The following is an 11,624-nucleotide window of genomic DNA, read 5'->3' as shown; positions in this document are numbered from 1 at the left end:
GGTTACTATTTTTTCACGGACTGGAGAAATTATTTGGCTAACTGGTAACGATTAAACTACTTCAATACTTATTTCAGTTGCTACTGTAATTCCGGAGGCTGGTGAGTGCAATTGTCATAAAGGTATTTAGTACGGTGTTACTTATACTCAAGACACAGCAACTGAGGAACAACAGAGCATAAAAAAAAGAAACACATAAATAAAAAAATGGGTAGATCAAACACAAATAAAACTGCTACTCCAATGAATGAAGACAAGAGCCCAGAAGAAAGTACAAATCAACCAGAAGTAACCATAGATAAGAAAAGTATGCAAGCAATAATAAACTTATTAATCACAGAAATGAAAACAACATTGGAGGAAAGGAATGGCAGTATTAGGGAAACAACAGTTGAGGCCCCCAAGGAAAATACTGATTATGTTGAGGCAATTAGAGAACTGAAAGCTGAAATAGCTTTAATGAAGAAAGAAGCTGAGGCAAGGGAAAGCAGACTAACAGAAGCAGAAAACAGAATTAGTCAGACAGAGGATGAGTTAGAGAAAACGAAGAAAGAGGTGAAAGAGCTTAAAAAGAGATTGAGAGACACTGAAAACAACAACAGAGACATATGGGATGATCTCAACAGAAGTAACATTCGTATAATTGGCCTGCCAGAGGAAGAAAGAAAGGAAGGGGAAGCAAACATTCTAGAGGAAATAATACAAGAAAACTTCCCAGACCTGAATAACAAAAAGGATAGCAAGGTTCAAGAGGCCCAGAGAGTGTCAAACAGAATCAACCCAGACCTGAAGACACCAAGACACATCATAGTCACAATGAGAAGAAGTAAGGATAAAGAAAGGATCCTAAAGGCTGCAAGAGAGAAACAAAAAGTCACATACAAGGGAAAACCCATAAGACTATCAGCAGACTTCTCCACTCAAACTCTAAAAGCTGAAGGGAGTGGCAAGATATCTATCAAGCCCTGAATGAAAAAGGGTTTCAACCAAGGATAATATATCCTGCTAGACTTTCATTCAAACTAGATGGAGGGATCAAAGCCTTCTTAGACAAACAACAGTTAAAGGAGGCAACCATCATGAAGCCGGCCCTGAAAACGGTACTAAAAGACCTCTTATAAACAAGAACATCACTATAATACTTGCAATATATCAGAGCAAACAATTTTTTTTTAGAACAATGGCACTACAATACATTAAATCCATAATATCAATAAATGTCAATGGCTTAAACTCACCCATCAAAAGGCACAGGGTGGGGGGATGGATCAGAAAACATAGCCCAACCATATGCTGCTTGCAAGTATCCCATCTGTCACAACAAGATAAACACAGACTTAAAGTGAAAGGATGGAAAACTATCATACAGGCTAACGGACCACAAAAAAGGGCAGGAACAACCATTCTCATCTCAGACATGATAGATTTTAAATTAAATAAAGTAATAAAATATAGGCAAGGACATTACATAATGATTAGAGAATCAATCAGCCAAGAAAACTTAACAATTATTGACATCTATGCACCCAACGAGGGATCATCTAAATACATTAAGCATCTACTGAAAGAATTTCAAAAATACATCAATAGTAATACAATAATAGTGGGAGACTTCAATACCCCACTACCACACTTAGACAGATCAACAAAGCAGAGAACCAATAAAAATACAAAAGAATTGAATGAAGAGATTGACACACTAGACCTCTTGGACATTTTCAGACTCCTCCACTGAAAAAACTGGAATACACCTTCTTTTCAAATCCACATAACACATACTCAAGGATAGACCACATGTTAGGCCAGAAAGACAGCATCAATAATTTCAAGAGCATTGAAATAATCCCAAGTATCTTCTCAGACCACAGTTGAGTAAAACTAACATTTAACAACAAATGGAAAATTATTAAAAGACACAGAATTTGGAAACTAAACAACATGCTCCTTAAGAACCACTGGGTCAGAGACTCACTCAAACAGGAAATTCAAATGTTCCTGGAAACAAATGAAAATGAAGACACAACCTATCAAAATATTTGGGACACAGCTAAAGCAGTACTGAGAGGGAAACTTATAGCCATACAATCACATATTAAACACCAAGAAGAAGCTCAAATGAACGACCTTACTGCACACCTCAAGGACTTAGAGGAAGAGGAACAAAGGAACCCTAAGGCAACCAGAAGGACAGAAATCACTAAAGTTCGAGCAGAAATAAACAACATCGAAAATAAAAGAACCATACAAAAGATCAATGAAGCCAAATGTTGGTTCTTTGAAAGATTAAACAAAATTGACAAACCCCTAGACAGACTCACCAAACTAAAAAGAGAGAAGACTCAAATTAATAGAATTGTAAACGATGCAGGAGATATCACAACTGACACCACAGAAATCCAGAGAATCCTGCAAAACTTCTATAAAGAACTATACGCCACCAAGCTAGAGAATCTGGAAGAAATGGAACAATTCCTAGAAACCTATGCACTTCCAAAACTGAACCAAGAAGGACTACAAAATCTAAATGCACCAATCACAGACAAAGAAATTGAAACCGTTATTAAGAATCTCCCCAACAACAAAAGTCCTGGACCAGATGGCTTCACAAATGAATTCTACAAAACTTTCAGGAAACAGTTAATACCCATACTTCTTAAGCTAGTCCATAAGATTGAAGAAACAGGAATACTCCCTTCCACCTTCTATGAAGCCAACATCACCCTGATACCAAAAGCTGATAGGGACACAACAAAAAAGGAAAACTCAGACCAATATCTCTGATGAACATAGATGCCAAAATATTAAACAAGATCTTGGCCAACCGGATACAGCAACACATCAAAAAGATTGTTCATCATGACCAAGTGGCATTCATCCCAGGAATGCAAGGCTGGTTCAACATCTGTAAGTCCATCAATGTCATTCACCAAATCAATAAAAGTAAAGCCAAAAACCACATGATTATCTCAATAGATGCAGAGAAAGCCTTTGACAAAATCCAACACCTGTTCATGCTAAAAACTCTACAAAAAATGGCAATAGATGGGAAATTCCTCAAGATAGTGGAGTCTATATATAGCAAACCTACAGCCAACATTATACTCAATGGACAGAAGCTGAAAGCATTCCCCCTCAGATCGGGGACTAGACAGGGCTGTCCACTGTCACCGTTACTCTTCAACATAGTATTGGAAGTTCTTGCCATAGCAATCAGGCATGAGAAAGAAATCAAAGGAATACAGACTGGAAGGGAAGAAGTCAAGCTCTCACTATTTTCAGATGATATGATAGTATACATAGAAAGACCTAAAGAATCCAGTAGAAAATTACTGGAAGTTATTAGGCAATATAGCAAGGTATCAGGCTACAAAATCAATGTACAAAAATCAGTGGCATTTCTTTATGCAAACACTAAATCTGAAGAAGAAGACATCCAGAAATCACTCCCATTTACTATTTCAGCAAAATCAATCAAATACCTAGGAATAAAGTTGACCAAAGAAGTGAAAGACTTGTATGCTGAAAACTATGAGTCGCTACTCAAGGAAATAGAAACTGATACCAAGAAATGAGAAGATATCCCATGCTCATGGATTGGAAGAATAAATATCATCAAAATGAATATTCTCCCCAGAGCCATATACAAATTTAATGCAATACCCATCAAAGTTCCACCAAGCTTCTTTAAGAGAATAGAACACACACTATAATCATTTATCTGGAACCTGAAAACACCTAGAATTGCCGAAATCATCTTAAGGAAAAGAAACAGAAATGTAGGCATCACACTCCCAGATCTTAAACTATATTATAAAGCCATCATCATCAAAACAACATGGTACTGGAACAAAAATAGGCACACAGACCAGTGGAACAGAATTGAAAGCCCAGAAGTAAATCCCAACACCTATGGACATCTAATCTTTGATAAGGGGGCCCAAAGGATGAAATGGAAAAAGGAGGCTCTCTTCAATAAATGGTGCTGGGAATACTGGGTTGAAACATGCAGAAGAATGAAATTGAACCACTTTATCTCACCAGAAACAAAAATCAACTCCAAATGAATCAAAGACCTAGATGTCAGGCCAGAAACAATCAAATACTTAGACGAAAACATTGGTAAAACACTTTCCCACCTACACCTCAAGGACATCTTTGATGAATCAAACCCAATTGCAAGGAAGACTAAAGCAGAAACAAACCAATGGGACTACATCAAATTGAAAAGCTTTTGCACATCCAAAGAAACTATTAAACAAACAAAGAGACCCCTCACAGAATGGGAGAAGATCTTCACATGCCAGACATCAGACAAGAAACTAATCACCAAAATATATAAAGAGCTCAGCAAACTTAGCACCAAAAAAGCAAATGACCCCATCCAAAAATGGGCAGAGGATATGAACAAAACATTCACCTCAGAGGAGATCCAAAAGGCTAACAAACATATGAAAAACTGCTCTAGGTCACTGATTGTCAGAGAAATGCAAATTAAGACAACACTAAGATACCACCTCACTCCTGTAAGAATGGCATACATCAAAAAGGACAGCAGCAACAAATGCTGGAGAGGATGTGGGGACAGAGGAACCCTTTTACATTGCTGGTGGGAATGTAAATTGGTCCAGCCTCTGTGGAGAGCAGTCTGGAAAACTCTCAGAAGTCTAGACATGGACCTTTCCATAGGATCCTGTAATACCTCTCCTGGGGTTTTACCCCAAGGACTCCATAACACCCAACCAAAAAGAGGTGTGTACTCCTATGTTCATAGCAGCACAATTCATAATAGCTAAAACCTGGAAGCAACCCAGGTGTCCAACAACAGATGAGTGGCTGAGAAAGCTGTGGTATATATACACAATGGAATACTATGCAGCTATCAAGAACAATGAACCCACCTTCTCTGACCCATCTTGGACAGAGCTAGAAGGAATTATATTAAGTGTGCTAAGTCAGAAAGATAAAGATGAGTATGGGATGATCCCACTCATCAACAGAAGTTGACTAAGAAGATCTGAAAGGGAAACTAAAAGCAGGACCTGATCAAATTACAGCAGGAACCTCACATCTCCACTATAGAGCCCCTAATTCCCCCAGTCTGGGAACCCTTGGAAAGGGCCCACTTTCCCGTATGCATCTCCCAATCCAAACCAAATAATATTGCATCTGACGATCACAACCTAACCAACGCAACGATTGCCACCTCAACATGCTTCACCTCAGACTGTGTCCAGAGACTTCACGTGTGGAATGACAACCCTTCAGCTTCATTACTCGGGTGAGACCTTTCCTTTTATAGTACACTCTAATTTCATCTCAGGTAGTTCACTTTCTTTTTTTTTTTTTATTTAATTTTTTATTTAAGAAAGGATTAGTGAACAAAAGCATAAGGTAGGAGGGGTACAACTCCACACAATTCCCACCACCCAATCCCCATAACCCACCCCCTCCCATGGTAGCTTTCCCATTCTCTATCCCTCTGGGAGCATGGACCCAGTGTTGTTGAGGGTTGCAGAAGGTAGAAGGTCTGGCTTCTGTAATTGCTTCCCCGCTGAACATGGGCGTTGACTGGTCGGTTCATACCCCCAGTCTGCCTCTCTCTTTCCCTAGTAGGGTGTGTCTCTGGGAAGCTGAGCTCCAGGGCACATTGGTGGGGTCTTCAATCCAGGGAAGCCTGGAGAGCATCCTGGTGGCATCTAGAACCTGGTGATTGAAAAGAGAGTTAACATATGAAGCCAAACAATTTGTTGAGCAATCATGGATCCCAAGCTTTGAATAGTGGAGAGGAAGTGTTAGGGAGGTACTCACTGCAAACTCTAGTGTAATCCTGCTTTCAGGTATATATTTTGCAGTAGTTTATGCATACGTGTGCACATAAGCTCTCTCTCACAGAAACTGGTGTATATCTAGGTTATGGGACTTTGTTAGAAAGTGAACTACCTGAGATGAAATTAGAGTGTACTATTAAAGGAAAGGTCTCACCCGAGTAATGAAGCTGAAGGGTTGTCATTCCACACGTGAAGTCTCTGGATACAGTCTGAGGTGAAGCATGTTGAGGTGGCAATCGTTGTGTTGGTTAATATATAGGCTACGTATTTGATATGTGGACTCTCTCAAAAGCCTAGACCAAGTAGATTAGAAGCTTCCAATAGCACAGCTATATACAAGATACTGGGTACTGTACAGCAAACCATAACAAAGGGACTTTTCTAAGTTAACCCAATTAACAAATAATGTGATAATAATATTAACTATTGATTGTCTTTTTGAACCCTAAGACAGCAGGAACCTCACATCTTCACTATAGAGCCCCTACTTCCCCCAGTCCTGGCATCCTTGGATAGGGCCCACTTTCCCGTATGCATCTCCCAATCCAAACCAAATAATATTGCATCCGCCGATCACAACCTAACCAAAGCAACGATTGCCATCTCAACATGCTTCACCTCAGACTGTATCCAGAGGTAGTTCTTTTTCTAACAAAGTCCCATAACCTAGATATAGACCAGGTTCTGTGAGAGAGAGCTTATGTGCACACGTATCCATAAACTACTTCAAAATATATACCTGAAAGCAGAAGTACACTAGAGTTTGCAGTGAGTACCTCCCTAACACTTCCTCTCCACTATTCCAAGCTTGGGATCCATGATTGCTCAACAAATTGTTTGGCTTCGTATGTTAACTCTCTTTTCAATCACCAGGTTCCAGATGCCACCAGGATGCTCTCCAGGCTTCCCTGGATTGAAGACCCTACCAATGTGTTCTGGAGCTCAGCTTCCCCAGAGACACACCTTACTAGGGAAAGAGAGAGGCATATTGGGAGTTTGGACTGACCAGTCAACGCCCATATACAGCGGGGAAGCACTTAGAGAAGCCAGACCTTCTACCTTCTGCAACCCTCAATGACCCTGGGTCCATGCTCCCAGAGGGCTAGAGAATGGGAAAGCTATCATGGGAGAGGGTGGGTTATGGAGATTGGGTGGTGGGAATTGTGTTTTTGTTCATTAATCCTTTCTTAAATAAAAAATTAAAAAAAAATAAATTGCAGAATTGGCTTATAGACTATGGAATTTTAATTAAGCAGGCAAAGTTTATAAAATGACTTATGGAGATGATCTTGTTTATGCTTTGTAGTTAGCTGAGTCATTATTGAACTGTAAAAGAATAAATGAATCAGGAAAAATAGACTTCTAGTAACATGTTAGACAGTCTCAGTTTACCACATTTACTGAGCCAAATGATGTTAATCCATGAGTTTCACTGGTAAGACAAATATTGAAATGATTCATTTCGTAAGTACATTTGAAGTTATTTGCAAATACTCCACCAACTTCTTTCCTTTTTCTCCTTTTAGCTAGTTAAAAGTCATAAACAACTGCTTGGCGTTTGTCACAATTAATATATCTTGGAAATATGTGTGCATCTCATTTCCAATGACATCTACATAATTCTTGGAGTTAGACATGCCACTTATAATGAAATACCATTCATTTTCTTTCTGTGAAGAAATTTTCATCTGGAGAGATGTTAGTATGTCAAAAGGGCATTTTCATCCAAAAGCTTGTAATATTAGGCTGATAAAACTTATTTCCTCTTTTCATAAATTTTTTATGTCATGCTGTTTTCAGATGTTGATTCTCTGATTCTCATGATTCCATAGTAGAAAATTATTAAATTCTTGAAAGACCTCCTATCCTCTCTTTCTCCCTTCTAAATTAATTAATAGTATAATAATATTACATTGGTATTGACCCAACCCACCTGAAAGTGAAGATAATTTATTTTGCCTCAGTTCTATGCAAGTATTATAGTAGCATAAATTTTTATTGTGAAAGCAATTCCCGAAGAACAGATGATACACATTAAGACTTCAAGCAATTATTTGGGGTAGTAATAAATTATAACTATATCTACAGAATCAAAAATTGTTCAAGAACTCAAGAATATTTTTCTTGTTGGTGAACTATGGCCTTGTGCTTGTATAACATTATTATTCCCAGTTTTCTTGTTTGTTTGTTTTGTTTTTTAAGCAGAGCACTGCTCAGCTCTGGCTTATGGTGGGACTGAGAATTTAACCTGGTATCAGAGCTTCAAGCATGAAAGACTGTTAAAGAATATTTTTATTTATTTATTTTAATTTTTTTAAAGATGGAAATATTGACAAGACCATAGGATAAAAGGGGTACAATTCCACACATTCCCATCACCAGAACTCCCTATCCCACACCTCCCCTGAAAGCCCTCCCATTTCTTATCCCTCTGGGAACATGGGCCAAGGATCATTATGGGGAATAGAAGGTGGAAGGGCTGGCCTCCGTAATTGTTTCTCTGCTGAACATGGGAGTTGGCAGGTGGGTCCATACTCCCAGCCTGTCTCTCTCTTTCCCTAGTTGGGTAGGGATATGGGGAGGTGGGGTTCCAGGACACATTGGTGAGCTCACCTGCCCCTGGCAAGTCAGGCTGGCATGATGCTAGCATATGAAACTTGGTAGCTGAAAAAGCATTAAAATATAAAGCAAAACAAATTGTAAAATAATCAGGAACCTAAAGGGAAGAATATAGCAGAAGAGATTTTGGGTGTCCGTTTTGGAAAAAGCTAGTAGGTCTATGTTAGGTGTGTTCCAAGGGGCCCGTGACTTTACTAGTTTTTGCCTGAGACTGAAGAGCGTAGCTCCCAAATATGGGGAAAGTATATAATTATTGTTGACTGTAAACCCCATGGATTTTTTCTGAGGCCCATATTGAGCACAGGAGCCTGTGTAACCTCTGCATCCCTATAGGTCTGAGCTTGCATTCTGTGGTCATGACTAGGAACTTCTAGGCTGCACTAATTTCAGGACTCATCTTCCTTGGGTAGTAGGTAAAGTATGTTATCTAACCTCCCTTCAGAGAATGGAACATTCCTTACCCTTGTTGATCACATTGAGGGCAAATTCCTATAGGGGCCCACAAAGGGGTCAACTATGTTTTTCCTGATGGAGATGACTAGTGACAGTGGTGAGAGGGATCTGTTAGAGGTGGTACTAGTTCCATTGATTAGGTTGAGGTCAGCAGATGCAGTATCAATTGATATGAATTGAGAGAGGCATGCAGGAAATTGAGCCCCACTCCAGAGGTTCCAGGACTGGGATATATAGGATATATATGGGTTATATAGAGAATGGGGAGGGTTCCTGCTGTCTTAGGGTTTAAGGAGGGAATAGATAGTCAATGTTATAACCAAATTATTTGGCAATGGGTTAACTTTGAAAATTCCATTGTTAGGATTTGCTGTATCATACAAGAGCTCACTGTAATCTATGTCCTTTAATGCTATTTACATATACTATATCTTATAAAGTGATGCCACCAGTTGCTTCTGTTCTCCCTAGTATAAGCTTATAGGTGATTCAATATTTCAAAGCATAAGTCATTATTAGAGATGTATTAACAGTTTGAGCCCACTGTTAAAATTCAATCTTATTACCAGTTTGAAGTCTTAAGTGCTTAGATTGAAGGAATATATACTCAGAACTATGGTCTATGCATCAAAAAGTTTGAGACATTCAATCGGTTTTCCCTTCTCATTTTAATTAGTGATTTGTGAGACTATATATTGGTAGGAGCATATATTAACACCTTCCCACCACCAAAGGTCTGTGACCCTCCCTCCTATATCCCCCGCAGTGAAGCTGAATTTCTACCCTCACCCTCTACCTAAAGATTTTTATTTTGGTGCTATATTCCAAACTCACGTCAGGTTCAGCTTTGAGTTTCCCTTTCTGTTCTTCTTTCTCAATTTCTGTTTATGAGTGGAATCATCCCATATTTGTCTTTGTCTTTCTGACTTACCTCACTTAACATAATTCCATCTATATCTATCCAAGATAGGTCAGAGGAGGTGGGTTCATTATTCTTAATAGGTGCATAATATTCCATTGTGTATATATACCACAACTTTCCCAGCCATTAATCTGTTGTTAAGCACCTGGGTTGCTTCCAGGTTTGGACTGTTACAAATTGTCACATCATTCTTTTTAAACCTTTCTTCTCCCTCATCTTTAAATTGAAAGAGAGGGTTAATTGTATCTTCTAGATTAGATATTATTCCTTCTACTTGAGTGAGTCTACTTCCCAAGCCTTCTTTTTACCTGTGCTTATACTGCACTAAAACTGTCTTTCACTCTGTGCATTTCTGTTTATAGTGTTTCTTTCATGATTCCAAAGTGCTTTGTGAACTCAGATTGAAGTTCTTCTTTCATGTTTTCTAATTTCTTAGAGAACTCTCTTCAAAGCTGTTCTTTTGTGTTTCCTAACTCCTTGGTGAAATACTCTTAAATCTTGAATATGCTTCTTCATACTATGGCTAGATTCTTAGATAATCTTTATATTAAGATTTCTGTAGTCTTTCTTTTATCATCCCTCTGTTTGTATTTTCTTGGAGTCCTTCTTCTGTTTAATTTCTCTCTGTCTGGTTTGGCAAGTTAGGTAGTTTGTTTCTGCCATATTTCTGTTTATGTATTTATTGTGCTGGTTATTGTGGGCCAGCAGGTGGTGATATTGTTGTGGTCTCTGGGTTTTACTTTATTTGTTGCATGGCAGAGTGGTAGGGGCTGGGGTTCGGTTTTTGTGTTGTTCCCTTGAGGTGTTTTGTGTTCTGTGTGGTACGTGCATATGATTTCTCTGTATGTTTTTAATCTGAAATCGCTAAGCCTCAGGGTTGCTGCTGGGCTGCAACTATGTTGATAGAAGGGAAGCTAAATTTACTGGTCAGTGGCTATCAGCTGCCACAAATTACTTTTATGTTTTGGTGACAGACAGGACTTCTTTTGGTCATAAATGCTCCTTGCTTTTTATGGCGTGTCCTTGCCTGTAATTCAGTAGGTTAATTCCTCTGAGGTCATGGATTAAAAGGTCATAAATTCTCTGCTCTCAATGCTAGCACTGTGTGTTGCCTTGACTACTGCTGCACATAGAGGCCCATGCTCTGTGGGAGCTCTATGTTCTTTGTACTTTGCTTTAGTTTGACACCACTTCTCACTTCAGCTGTGCATGGGAGTATCCACTTGAGGCTGTGGTTTTTCTGTGGATGTCTCAGTTGTAGTTGGTAAATTTTGTTAAGTTTGATAGTTGTATATATTTTTTATTTTGTGGAAGAGTCTTATATAGTCACTGTTACTCTATGGCCATACCTCTTAACATCTTTTGTCATAGTTTTCTCACCTGAAAAGTGTGGTATATGTGTATGTGATATTTTTTTATAGTTTATTTTATTTGAAGATTCAGTGAGATAAATCATGGAAAGTGTTGAGTGTTATTCCTGGCATGCAATAAACCCCTTCAATATTAAGTTGTAATTCTAATGGTAGTTCTCATAATAAAAGTAAAATGCTGTTCACACGTATCACTGATGGTAACCCACATACAGAACTAGTGGTTCTGACAGGGTATGGTCAAATACTGATGTGGATTTTAGTGCTTTCTATACATACAACAGTGTTCTACTTGCATTATTGTAATTGATTTTCCATAAAATACACATTGAGAAACAAGTCGATATGCTTCTGGTGTTGTAATTGGTACCTGAGCCTTAATTAACACATGCTGATGGAGTGATTCTGTCTTAAGTAATAATAGCTTTATTG

This window comes from Erinaceus europaeus, chromosome 10, assembly GCF_950295315.1.
Source record: "Erinaceus europaeus chromosome 10, mEriEur2.1, whole genome shotgun sequence".
Taxonomy (NCBI): Eukaryota; Metazoa; Chordata; class Mammalia; order Eulipotyphla; family Erinaceidae; genus Erinaceus; species Erinaceus europaeus.
This window is presented reverse-complemented; position numbering follows the sequence as displayed.